Here is a 13,154-nt window from a genome sequence, read left to right as displayed (position 1 = left end):
TATATATATATATGTGTGTGTGTGTGTGTGTGTGTGTGTGTGTGTGTGTGTGTGTGTGTGTGTGTGTGTGTGTGTGTGTGTATATTTATTTATTTATTTATTTATTTATTTATTTTTAAAGGTAGTTTTTGACTTGGGAATGGTCACTTAGTGACTATTCAAAGTTACAATAGCCATCGAACAAGCGATCATTAACCATTTATATGATTTATTTCTACATTCACTGTCAGCATCTGTTTATACAAAAACAAATAATCATTTTCAATGTTTTAATTCAATTACTGAAGACAAAAGTGGCTTGCCTGGAACTATATTTTATCACTCGTGATTTGTCATCATTTGTGGTGTTGCTATTCATTTATCATAAAGAAATTATCACCATCTCTTAATCTAGTCAATCATCACATTTATTCTCTCCTTTAGTACAATTTAAAACCTTGGGGATGGTGTTAAAAGCTAACTTTTTTGATAGTCACACAGAAGAAAATTCACTAAAATCCTTTTTTTTTAAATTATTAATTAGCTTGGAAAGTTACCAGATTGTCACATGTGTCTCACCTCTTCCTTTTTAATCCCATCATCAGATTTTAATATTATTATGTGTACTATATCACTGATTCAGTTCCAGTGCCTTCCTTGGTATTTGTTGGCAAAATAAAATATTTTCCTCAAAAGAATGCCTTTCTCATATATTTTGGAAACAAGGAGGTTTTGGATTACTTTCCTGTTCTTGATTTGAATAGTAATAAGTACTGTATTGGCTTGAGTTTACCTTAATATTCATTTATGTTTAAATGTATCTAAAGGAGATACGCTCTGCTCTTTCTGCTTTTGTGAAATGTCAAATCTCAACATAAAGATTCCATTCAGCATTTGCACAGCGCAACTTCCTGTATTTACAAGTGTCATCTATTCTTACTCTTTTTATGCTCATTAGACATATATATATATATGGTGGGAGATGGGAGTTGAATTGATTGAGCCAAGGTGGCGCAGTGGTTAAATGCAGCACTGCAGGCTACTGCTAGATCAGCAGGTCAGCGGTTCAAATCTCACCGGCTCAGGGTTGACTCAGCCTTCCATCCTTCCGAGGTGGGTAAAATGAGGACCCAGATTGTTGGGGGCAATATGCTGACTCTCTGTAAACCGCTTAGAGAGGCCTGAAAGGCCTATGAAGCGGTATATAAGTCTACTGCTATAAGTCTACTGCTATATTCAGCACTACACATACATTCATTTATCCATTGGATATCAAGGCTGACTCCAAGAAGATTCTGGCAGCTTACCATATTTTTTAAAAATATATAATTGAAACAAAATTATGAGGTAACCTACATTAATCACATCCAGGGTGGGGGGAAAGATTCATAAATACTGTAACCCCAGGCTTGAAAACTGACAGTTCTTAAAAACACTTTCAGAAGTATGGGAACTATACATATCTCATGAAAGCTTGAAAAGCTGATTTTCCAGAGTATCTTTATTTAGTTATTTTTGATTTTGATTGCATATCTCTTAATATTAATATTAAGGGGGCTGGGGGCTAAGATATAGGAATATAATCAAACTCAAGTCCTCACTCAATCATGGAAATTCATAGGTTGACTTTGGGTCAGTTCTATCTCAATTCAATTTAACTACCAGGTACAATAAATTTACTTAATGTCAAGACAGAATTATAATAAAAATACAGGAGGGAGTCGTATGTAATCCACCTTGAACTCTTAAATGAAAAGTTATAACAATGAATATAACAAATAAATACATACAAGTTTGGGTAATTTATTAGAAACGGGAAAAAATGTAATCATACAATATTTACCAAGGTGTACATAATGTCAATTTGAGTAGTAAAGACACTGGCTATCCATTGAATCAGAGAAAATATAGTATGTTTCATTAATATTGAATCACTTATTTTAGATTTAGATAAAAGAAATAAATATACAGCAATCCTATACTCTCTTCATATATTAATATACAATAGGATTGCAATTTTGTTTTCCTCTACTAAAGTTGCCCTCCAAATATTTCTCAAGTATTCCTGCTGAAAAGCCTTAAAGTATTCTTTCAAAGAAGAAAGGTATAGGACTTTTGCATGTATTGAAACTTAGTAATAATTGTGTTGTGTTTACAGTCAAATTTCCTTGGTTTTTTTTTTAAAGAAAGGTTAAGGACAAAAAGAATACAGCTCTAAAGTGTTTACAGTGTGGCTTTGAAGAGGCAGCTGATGTAGCTCTGCATTTGAAGTTAATTGTCTGTGGAACTTTTGACACCAGGAAAACAAACAAAAGAAAAATCACAGAGATTCTATTTTGAATTTTCATTGCTAGATGTTTTTTGGCTTGCTGTACAGAATGCTTTTTCATCCACATGTCCTTTCTCCTTCTTCCCATTATTGCAGTGTTTCTCAACCTTGGCAACTTGAAGATGTCCGGACTTCGAATGCTGGCTGGGGAATTCTGGGAGTTGAAGTCCGGACATCTTCAAGTTGCCAAGGTTGAGAAACACTGCATTATTGGTACATAATGAAAAAAAAATACTTTTCAAAGTGTGTTTTGTGAGGGGAAAAAGAGAAACCTCTCCACCTAGCCTTATCATTGCTACCATCACTGCGCACAATGTCAGAGAATTAAAGAAGTACTAAAATGCACTTCTAATTCAACTATTGCTGGTGAAAGAGAGAGAAAGAAATATATTCTTTTTCAGCCTGAACTTTCTTGGAAAAAGGATTACCTACTAGAGGTCTTTAATATTTTCACACTGTGCAAAAACATCAAGGTTGGTGTATTTTAATATGCAAAAGCCCTATATTCTACCTTTTTTCTCTTAAAATAAAGGTTTGAAAAAAAGATCTATCAGCTCAAATGGACTTAAAGTGCAATCCTATGCATGCCTACACAGGAATAAATCCCACTATATTCAATAAATTTGCCTCCTTTCCTGTGATTATGCATTATACGGGATTGAGAAATTTGCTGAGTGTTAAATCCCATTGATTTCTTTAAAAAAAATAAAACTAAGCAGGACTATTTTTTTCTAGATTTACTTTCTTGTCCAATCTGATCTGAGGATGACTACCTCCACAAATTGCTCAGACATCTCTGTTAGCCACATCTACATAGATACGATCCAGAAATGTCTTCATTTCCTCGTGTATATTAGTGTGAACTATATATGGTAAGCTCAGGGCAAGACAAAAATATCTTCTTGCAAATCCAGCTAATGAGCCGGACGCCAGCTACTGGCAACACTTCGGAAATTGCAAAGAAACATTCCCCAACAGCCCCAAACAGTACAGTTGGTGGTGTATTATATTCAACATCTGGAAGATCACAGGTTGCCATCTTTATGTACCTAAGCAACATAGATCCTTTTCAAAGAGAAGCTCAGCAGCCCAAATAGAAATGAAAAGTGATCACATGTCTCACAGATATTCACAGACAAGTATATAAGGCAAGTAGTTTCATTTTCTCCGGTTGTCTTAATATCCTGCGGCAGTCTCAGACATTAGCACCAGTCCGATAAAAATCAGATGTTGACCTTGAAATATGAAAGCAAGCCCGGTGGCATCACTCCATCACAAATAAGCTATAACAGACTAGTATAAAATTCCATGGATTTATTAAGATCTTATCTTACAAGCTAGTATACGATTATTAAGTATGTAAATCTTATGTAGTCACAGGATTCTGTTTCTTTATGTTCATCTATTGGCATAGCAATATGACAATATTTAAAGTACAGGCAGAATATTAGGGAGAGGGCAGAGAAAGAAGGCACTTAGAGGTGGCAATTGTCCACACAGCCAAATAAAATTAATGTTGCTCATTAAGAACAGAGACAGATAGTTAATGAAGAATGAAAAAGAGGAGCTTTCTAGTCTCTTTAGCTTTGTCAAGGAAAATAATAGCTAATCCTTACCCATCGATATATGTACAGTAAACATATTATTAAACTAACAATTCTTGGGAAGTTCCTTCTTATCATCATGCTGACACTTCATCAGGCTTGAAATACTTTCATCCTGGACCTTACATCCATTGTACCTACAGTTATTTGTTCAATTGTTGTATTATTTAATTTATATCAGCTTCAGCCAAGTTCTTTGCCATCCTGGTATAAATTTCTATTGGTTTTCTAGCATGTGAGGTGAATAGCAATAAATATTGGTCATAAAGCTATGGACAATTAAATAGAAACAGTGAACCAATGACTTCTCTCCACCCCAGTAAAATTATATACATCAATAAGCATATAGGACTGCATTCCTTGCTTACCACCAGCCTTGTGTCATGTGATTGGATTTATGCACCACTAAGAGACATAGTTAAGTAGAGAGAACATGTGAGTGGCTGTTTACGTTTAGGATTCCTTCTTACAGACTTGTACACCAATTATATGGGCATCTAAGAAGCACAACTACAGGAATAATAGGTAATATTGCCATACAAACACACACACACTCACAGAGTCCCTTTTATTGAAAGCATGCAAAGAAACAACTAAAATAGGTAGACAGAGGCCGAAGTTTTCTTCTGGGAGCTCCAGGGCCATGGGGAATGAGTGATGGTACAATGTGTTGCATACATAGGCAGTGCAGTTCTGATTTCTCCTGTGTTTGAGAGAGAAATTTTGTTGGAGGGTTATTATTAACAGGGCTGAGCCTCTTTTGAGCACATGTGTTAGCCTTGATTAAGGTTCCGACCTTAGAAGGGCAGAACTCACCTGTTCATTTAATAGACAAATTTATATGGCTGCCCAACTTACACATGGTAAATCCATGTGGCTCACAACATTAAAAATCCACTGTGTAAAACCACTAAATACACACAAACACACAGACACACAGACACACAGACACACACACACACACACACACACATACACACACATGGCAGCAGCAAATTGAATCAAACCAGTCACCAGATTAGCTCCATATTAACCCAGGGTCCCCGGCCCCACTGACAGAAATACTTCTTAAAGGCTTTCCAAAACAGGATCAATGTGATGGTCAATCCTCTGTTTAAGGCAATAATATTCCACAGGGAGGGAGCCACTCCAAAAAAGTCTCTTTTTTCTTTTCTTTTTTTTTCTTTTTTTTTCTTTTTTTTTTCTTTTTTGCCTCACTAGATGTACTTCTCTAACAATGGGTCCCATAATATGTCCTGACTTCCCACTTTTATGAGCTGGATAGAAGAAACTGGAGAGAAATGTTCCTTCAAATAACCTGGCCCCAAGCCATGTAGGGCTTCAAAGGTAATAACCAGCCCCCTAAATTTCACTTGGAAGCAAATTGATAGCCAAGCATGCTCCCACAAAAAAAATGACACCCGCACAAATCTGGGCTTACACAAAACTGTATGGGACACTACATTTTGAACCAACTGAAGCTTCCAGATACTCTTCAAGAACAGCCCTACGTAGAGAGCATTACAACGGTCCAAATGGAAAGTGATGAGAGTTTGGGTGAATATGACAAGGGCATGTTGACTAAAGAATGGGCATCAGTTGTGGTCAAAGAAACTCAAATTCCCATATAAGGTTCTGGGTCCTGAGGCTAGCCATGCTGGCTGTAAGGAAATGGATTTGGGAAAGAATACAGAAAAGAGGTCATCACAGAGCTCTAACTAGTCCTCGGTTCTCATTAACATCTCTGTTATTTGGAGGTGACTTCTCTTTTGAAGGTTGGCTAACTAAAATCCACACATACTATGCCACACATACTATCTTGTCTACATAAAGCAAAGATCCATTGTATCCCAGCCCTACATGCCAAGATAGTCAATTATATGGATTAATTTTCATTCCAAAAATTTTTGGGAAGGAAAATTTGAGAAATTTTATTGTTTTCCTGGTTGAAATTTCTGTGACAACGTCTTGTAAATGCAACATCAACTTTCATCTGATTACATCCAAGACTTTCATCTTTATTCTAAGTGAAAGGTCAGTGACTCTGTGTCTGGTCCCAGAAATTCAATAAGAATTCAATCAGGGTGTTTGGGGGGCACCTGGATTAGCCCATTTAGACTAACAAGTTTGTCACAGCTTGATAATGGGAGCAAGAAGGAAGAGTTTTGAAATATAAAATACAATACTTGCACTGATTATAGATGGATTGTAACATTTACTAGGTAGGCAGATTCTATAGAATATAATTCAGTGTGGTTCACTATTGTCAAACCTAAGGACACTCAAGGCCCAGATTAAGAATAATTGGAGCATTCAAGCCTATTGTTGTTGTTTAGACCCACCAATTAGAACCAGCTGCAAAAAGATCTGGCAGACATGTTCAGCCCAAGGTCATTTGAAAAGACACAAAATCTTTAATGTTCAATTAAAATTGGGAAGGCAGGATAATTCTTGCTACTGTTAGCCAATTAAGAAGAATAAACCTGTGCCACTCTACTATAAATCATTAGAAGGCCTGCTAGTGGAACCCAATCTATGGTTTCACAAGTCTTGTAAACATTGCATACTACTTAGACTTGAATATTGTCCAACAACAACTCTACTAGGAACCAAGGTAGACACTAGAGTGCTAGCTATTTAAAAATTAATGAAAAAAATAAAGATTTTCATAAAGAATATGAAAATGAAAAACAAATGGAATTGATGGGGAAAATAGTTTTAAGATTGAGGGGGAAAGTAAAATACTTGGGCATCATTATGACTAACTTTAACTATATGTTATACCAGTTTAATTAAGATATGGAATAAAATTAAGACCATATTAAGTTAGGAGAGGTTACAATTGTCATTGTTGGGAAGAATGTGTGTGATAAAAATGAATGTTTTGCAAAGAATGATGTTTCTGTTTCAAACAATACCTATTATGACAACTTTTATACCATGTAAACAATGGTAGAAAGATATATTTAAGTTTGTATGACAAGAAGAAGGAATGAGAAAAATTGGGGTTGTCTGATTTGAAATTGTATTTTGCAGCCTGCCACTTAATCTGGTTGAAAAAGTAAGTTTTGCTGAGAAATAAAAGAATTTTAGAAATAGAAATACACAGTACGAGATTTGGATGGCATGGTTTTGTATTATTATGATAACGTTAAAGTTAATGTAGATTTTAAAAATTATTGTAATGCCATGTTGAGAATACGGAAAAGACATTCAACCCAGACCATGCCCAAAAATGTCTTTATGGTGTCCAGAACAAGAAGCATTTTATAAGAAAAGAACAGCAGGTAAAGAAAAATGGTTAACTTACCTAGAGTTAATCAATTCTAAAGTTTTTAAAACAGGAGCAGGAAGAATATAAGATGAAATCAAAACAGCAATTGGCTGCAAAATAATTTAGTCTTCAATGATTTTCATATGTTAAGAGAAAGATTGAAAGTAGAAAATAAGGCATTTAGAATTGAACAGCAGAAGGCAGAATATGAGGTTGAACTATGTACAAATGATGAGCATATAATTGCTAAAATGTATGAACTTTTATTGAAATTTCAAATGGAAGAAAAATAAGTGAAAGATTATATGATAAAATGGGCTAACAATATACTGATGTAACAGTGGAAAAATAAGTGGTCAAAAGAATTGAGATTTATATTTTTTTTATAATCCAAAAACATTTTTTATATAAAATGACGACCCATTAGTATATGACTCCATAAAAATTGTCAGGAATGAATAAATGTATTCAAATGTATGTTGGAAATGTGGACAACAGACTCACTTTACCATACTTAGTGGACTTGTAAAAAAGTTATTCATCTCTAGGTTCAAATACATATAACAAAGAATTTTTAAAGATGGATTCATAACCTTTTCTTTTCTTTTTCTATTCTTTCTTACTTATTCGTTATTCTTGCTTATTTTCTTTGCTTCTTTTGTAATCTTTGTATGTTATTTTCTTATTGAACTTTCTTCAATAACATATTTTTTTTTAATGGAACCAAGCGAGGCATTGTATTAATGACTGTTATGTATTTACAATTGCTTAAAAAACAAGGTAGGAAGAGATAATTACTGAAATTGTAGGAGGTCCATTTTGCTCCTGTCAAACATCACTATTCTAAATCAACAATTAGCACTGGAGCAAATGTCTCTTTGGTGCCACCTTGTTTTCCCCCTGGTTAAAATTTGTTTTGTTTAGGATCACAATAAGGAAGAAAGGATTGAACTCCATAACTCCTCCTGCTTGGTATCTTAATATGATAAAATCTCTCCTCCTTTAAAAACAAAAATACATTTCTAAAAGACAACATATCAAGAAACAGGCTTAAACGCATGCATGTTCAGGAATGAGCAATAATACTATAATAGAAAACTTGTAAATCTAAAATTATCAGGGAGTTGAAGTTTAATGAAATACACTGTGTGTCACAGTGTCTCTCTATTCTGAAGCTACCAAAACAAAATAGCATGAACCTTTCTAATGATTTAATCAAGGAATTGTTATTAAGATTGTTACCAGCAAACTATATATAGTAGAATTAATCAAACTTCATAATAACATTTCCTTTGAGAAATAATTACTAAACTAGACGGGCCGCATTCCAGTGTGTTTTGAACACTGCAAGAGATGGGAGTTCCCTAAATAAAATGAAAAGCAGAAATGTCATTACTGTAATAGAAAGCAACATATTAAAATGAGATGTAGACTTTACAAAGTTAAGACCATATCACCGAGAGTAAGATGAGATCAAATGTCTTTAAAAACCAAAACAAAAGAAATAGGCAAGACTGCATGCAAATTGTAAAAACAAACAAATGCAAAAAAAAATATTAACAAATAAATGCATACTTGAAATTTTGAAAGGAAAATAGAGAACTGGAATTTTGCTGAATAGTGGTGCTTCAAGTCAACTCATCATTGCTTATAAACAAAGATGTGTTTATATGCAATGATGAGTCTTAGAAAGGGTGGAACAAGTACGTTTGGGTCACATTACAAGTTGGATGAAAGCTTTACATAATTCTGCACTATATTTCATACTTTTCCCCAATACAAGGCTTTTGCTCTTTGCTCTGGTTGGACAGGGTTAACATTAGCCTCCTAGTTCTAATCAATTGGCTAAGCCATATACAGTAACTGGGTTTTTGAACTAGGCTTATTCTGCCCTTTTCTATATCTTTAAGTTTCTTCAAATTGAAGCAGCATAGACTATTTGGCCTCCTCCAGAATTTCTTGCACACATTAAGATTTTAATAACTCTCATATCTGTTGGGGAAAGGGGAAGGGAAGAGAGGGAAGTAAGCCGAGTAGGAATATTGCAGAGTCTGTGGCTACCTAACAGGAATAGCACAATTCAGACAGTTTTGGGGCTTCTTCCTCCAAATAGGGAGGGACACACCATACAAGTAATTCTCTGATTGTTGCCTCAGACTGCACCTGAGAGAAACATTTTAGTTGTTACCTGAAAACATGCATGGCTATACAACCAGTAATAGAGCACGGTTTGGCATACAAAACTGATAAGAAAGGGAATATTGCTGAGATTATCCTCCTTTTACCAAATTGTTTCCTTTATGGTGCAGAATAGAGAAGGCATTATCTGATGCAGTGGTGGGTTGCAGATGGTACGCCCCAGTACGCGCGTACTGGAGCCTGCCCAGAGCACTGGATACCGTTCCAGTACGGTGCTCCAGAGGGCCCACCCTCCTGCCCGAGCTCCTTACCGTGTTTTAAAGCTTTCAGCACTTCCACAAACGTGCATGGCACATACAGCGCTTGTGTGATGCTCTGCCGAGCAGCTGGAGCGTCACGGAAGCTTGCGGAAGCATCGTTTGCAGCTACAATGCATGCACGCACTGCGCGCGTGGGCGTGTGTGCCACATGCGTCCGTGTGGGCGACACTGGGCCTATTCCAACCAGTACGGTACGGTTGAAACGGGATCCGGAACCCACCACTGACCGGATGCCTACTTTCATCTCTATTCAGCTATTGTTACCCACATATAAGGTCAAGATGGCAATGGATTAGAAGCACCAAATCAAAATTCTTTGTTTGCTATTCTTTTATTTGTTATTCGTATTCACATACATATACATCATATACATAATGTTAGACAGGGTGAATGGAAGAGGCAAGGCTGCTTTGGTGGTGCAGGGAATTCATTTCGGCAGACTTGCAATGTGCCCTTTTCAGTCACAGCGTTGGCAAATGGCATCTCGGAAATGGCAGGTAGATCTCTGGGGCTGATTCTTTTTTTATCTGTGCGCATGGGGTAGATCTCATCTTCGCTATCAGAGAGTTCTCACTCAGCAGTCTTGCAATGGACTTAAGTTGTCTTTCACGCACTTTTGGGGCTGTTCTGCCTCTGCAGCCTTTCTGTCAACTTGGTCGAAGACTCGGTAGCCTTGGCTTCGTCCAGGGCAATTTGTAGAGTGAGATTTCTCTTTGCGAGCAACCTCCTCTGTAAATGAATGTCCCAAATACCACAAACAATTCTGTCCAGCAACAGTTCATCTAAATCCCTAAATTCACAGTAGGCTGCAGCCTTCCGAAGTGCGGCAACATACTGGTTCATCGTTTCATCTTCTTTCTGGTTATGGAGGTTGAATTCGTGCCTCTGCACATATTTAGATGGTTTGGGAGCATAGTGTGTCCTCAGCGTCTGTTGTTAGCACCAACCAAGTGACTGACTGTACCGGCGTTGGCTCAGATCCTTGGCAGATCCTTGGACTGTACCAGTGTTAGCTCAGATCCTTGGCAGTGTTGAATACCTCTGGCCCACAGTAGCTCAGGAACATGGCTTTCTTTCAGCCTTCGGACAGGCCCAGGAGGTCACTGGCTTTGAGGAAACATTCGAACCTCATCATATATGACTCCAAGTGCTCAGTGGCTGGGTCATATGGAGCTGGTGGGGCATGTGTAGTCATCTTGTTCAGTCAAGGCAGATTTGAATTTTCCGCTTAAAGATGGCTGCTCGATGCTGCACTTAGCTCCGGGCTGGATTGACTTGCTGGATTGTGTTTGCTCTTTTTGGTGCCTAGTTGCCTTCCAATCCCACCTTCGTCACAAATGTTATATAGGGTGAATGGAAGAGGCAAGACTCAGGCTTCAGCAACAACAGCTCTTTATTAAGTGACAACTATGTACAATCCAGCAAAGACTCTGTCTGGCAGCAGCCCTTTTATAGGGAGCTGTGAGACCTCTCGGCCAATCACATTTGAATATCGTTCCCAACAGATCAGAGGACCTTGGTGGAAATTACCATACTGGCTGCCAGTATGTAACACATTAAAGTGGTGGCTTAGAGGTGAAGCTCTCAGCTCATAATCAGGAGGCTTTGATCCTAGGTAGAGGCAGATATTCCTCTCTCTGGGCACGAGAATATATGTATCTGCTGAATAAAACTCCATAATGGCAACAGGAAGCACATCCGGGCATTAAGCACTCTTCTAGCTCCATTCGGTTGCCCAGACTTCACCCTGCAAGGGATTATGAGGTTATTAAAAGATGATGATGATGATGATGATGATGATGATGATGATGATGATGATGATATACATCATATGCATATACATATATGGATTAAGGCTGGAATCATCAAAAGCCATCCTAATTACCCCTCCAAAACAGGAACTAGAAAATATACTAACAGCTAATTGTGAGTATGTCTTGCATTACTTTTCTACAATTTACTGATTTTAGACTACACTAAACCGCTCATGAAAAAATGCCTGCCGTGCCTTTTTTATCTGTGTTTCATCTTGCAAGAAGCGGGGGGAGCACACTCGGGCAGAGGAAAATAATGCTTTACCTACAGTATGTCCAACCAGAAAACCACGTGAATATCCTATCATTTTCTGAGGTTCCCTCATGAGACATTTTTGTAAAAAATGTCAATATGATTTAGTATGTCCTGTGTGCATTCACTGGGTTGAATGCTGCTGCTATGAGATATTTTATTAAAGACTTTATATTTACTTTCCCGTAATTTGTCCCAGATAATCCTATGATTTCACAGGACTCATTTGCATTTGCTCTTTTAGTCCACCTTGATTTTGAAAAGACAAATAATTTGATCTTATTGCTGTAGTCATTTGGCTGCCTTTTGTTTCTATAGGAATCTCTTTTCCTTTCCCTTCAGTGTGTCGGTCTGCTAACAAACTCATTTGACAAACGTACTCAACATATTACCAGTTGGCATTTTCACAATGCTTGTTTCAAACACTTGCTTGCCCCAAATTTCTAGTCAAGTCTAATTAAATCATAGCAATTGTATTACTTTTATGAGCATGATTTGATTTGTTCTTTGTTCTTTAAATTACATTATTGTGTTGACACAATGTGATTATCAACCCATACTATACCACTTTCCCTTGCAATCAGACTTCCTTTCTTGTGTAGCATTGATCATGGGGATTTTATATATACCCGTGATGGTGAATCTATGGCACGTGTGCCACAGGTGGCACGCGGAGCCCTCTCTTTGGGCACACAAGCCGTCACCCAGCTCAGCTCCACCACGCCATCCACATGCACCTCCCGCTGGCCAGCTGATTTTTGGGTGTCTGCCGTGCATGCGGGAGATGCACGCACATGTGCAGGGTGTGGCATGTGCATGCATGGGGGTTGGGGGAGCATGGGGAAGTGGCACCCCCTTGCACCCCATTTTTAGTCCCAGGAGGCTTCAAGCAGGCCTGCGAGGTCCAAAACGGGGCACAGGAGGTTGCATGAGCATGCCCGGGGGTGGAGGGAGCATAGTGTGTGCATTGCATTATGGGTGTGGGCATAATGCATGCTTTCAGCACACGAGGACAAAAAGGTTAGCCATCACTGCTACACACCATCTGTTGCAAATATTAAAATAATTAAATAAATAGTTTTTTAAAAAAAATTCTGTTCTAAAAGGAATTCTACAACTCCAAGCTATTGTGCATGGCATGTGACTCAGGTCCTTACTGTATCTCCAAGTCATATTTCTAAGACAAGTCTTACAAACAGTTAATCAGGGTTATCGTTTACTTTGCTACACAAGCAGAAGGAGATTCTCAGTCATCCAGGTGATAGTTGTCCCAACGTTGTTTTTTCAAGCCCTACATGGCCTAGGACCTGGTTATCTGTGAGTCCGCCTCCTGCCACATACCTCCCAACGGCCGATACGATCTTACAGGCTGGGCCTCCTCCGGGTGCCGTCGACCGGACAATGCCGGCTGGTGACCCCTCGGGAGAGGGCCTTCTCTGTAG

Source organism: Thamnophis sirtalis, unplaced genomic scaffold (assembly GCF_051295495.1).
Source record: "Thamnophis sirtalis isolate CommonGarterSnake01/CBP01778 unplaced genomic scaffold, rThaSir2_p1.2 scaffold_6, whole genome shotgun sequence".
NCBI lineage: Eukaryota > Metazoa > Chordata > Lepidosauria > Squamata > Natricidae > Thamnophis > Thamnophis sirtalis.
This window is presented reverse-complemented; position numbering follows the sequence as displayed.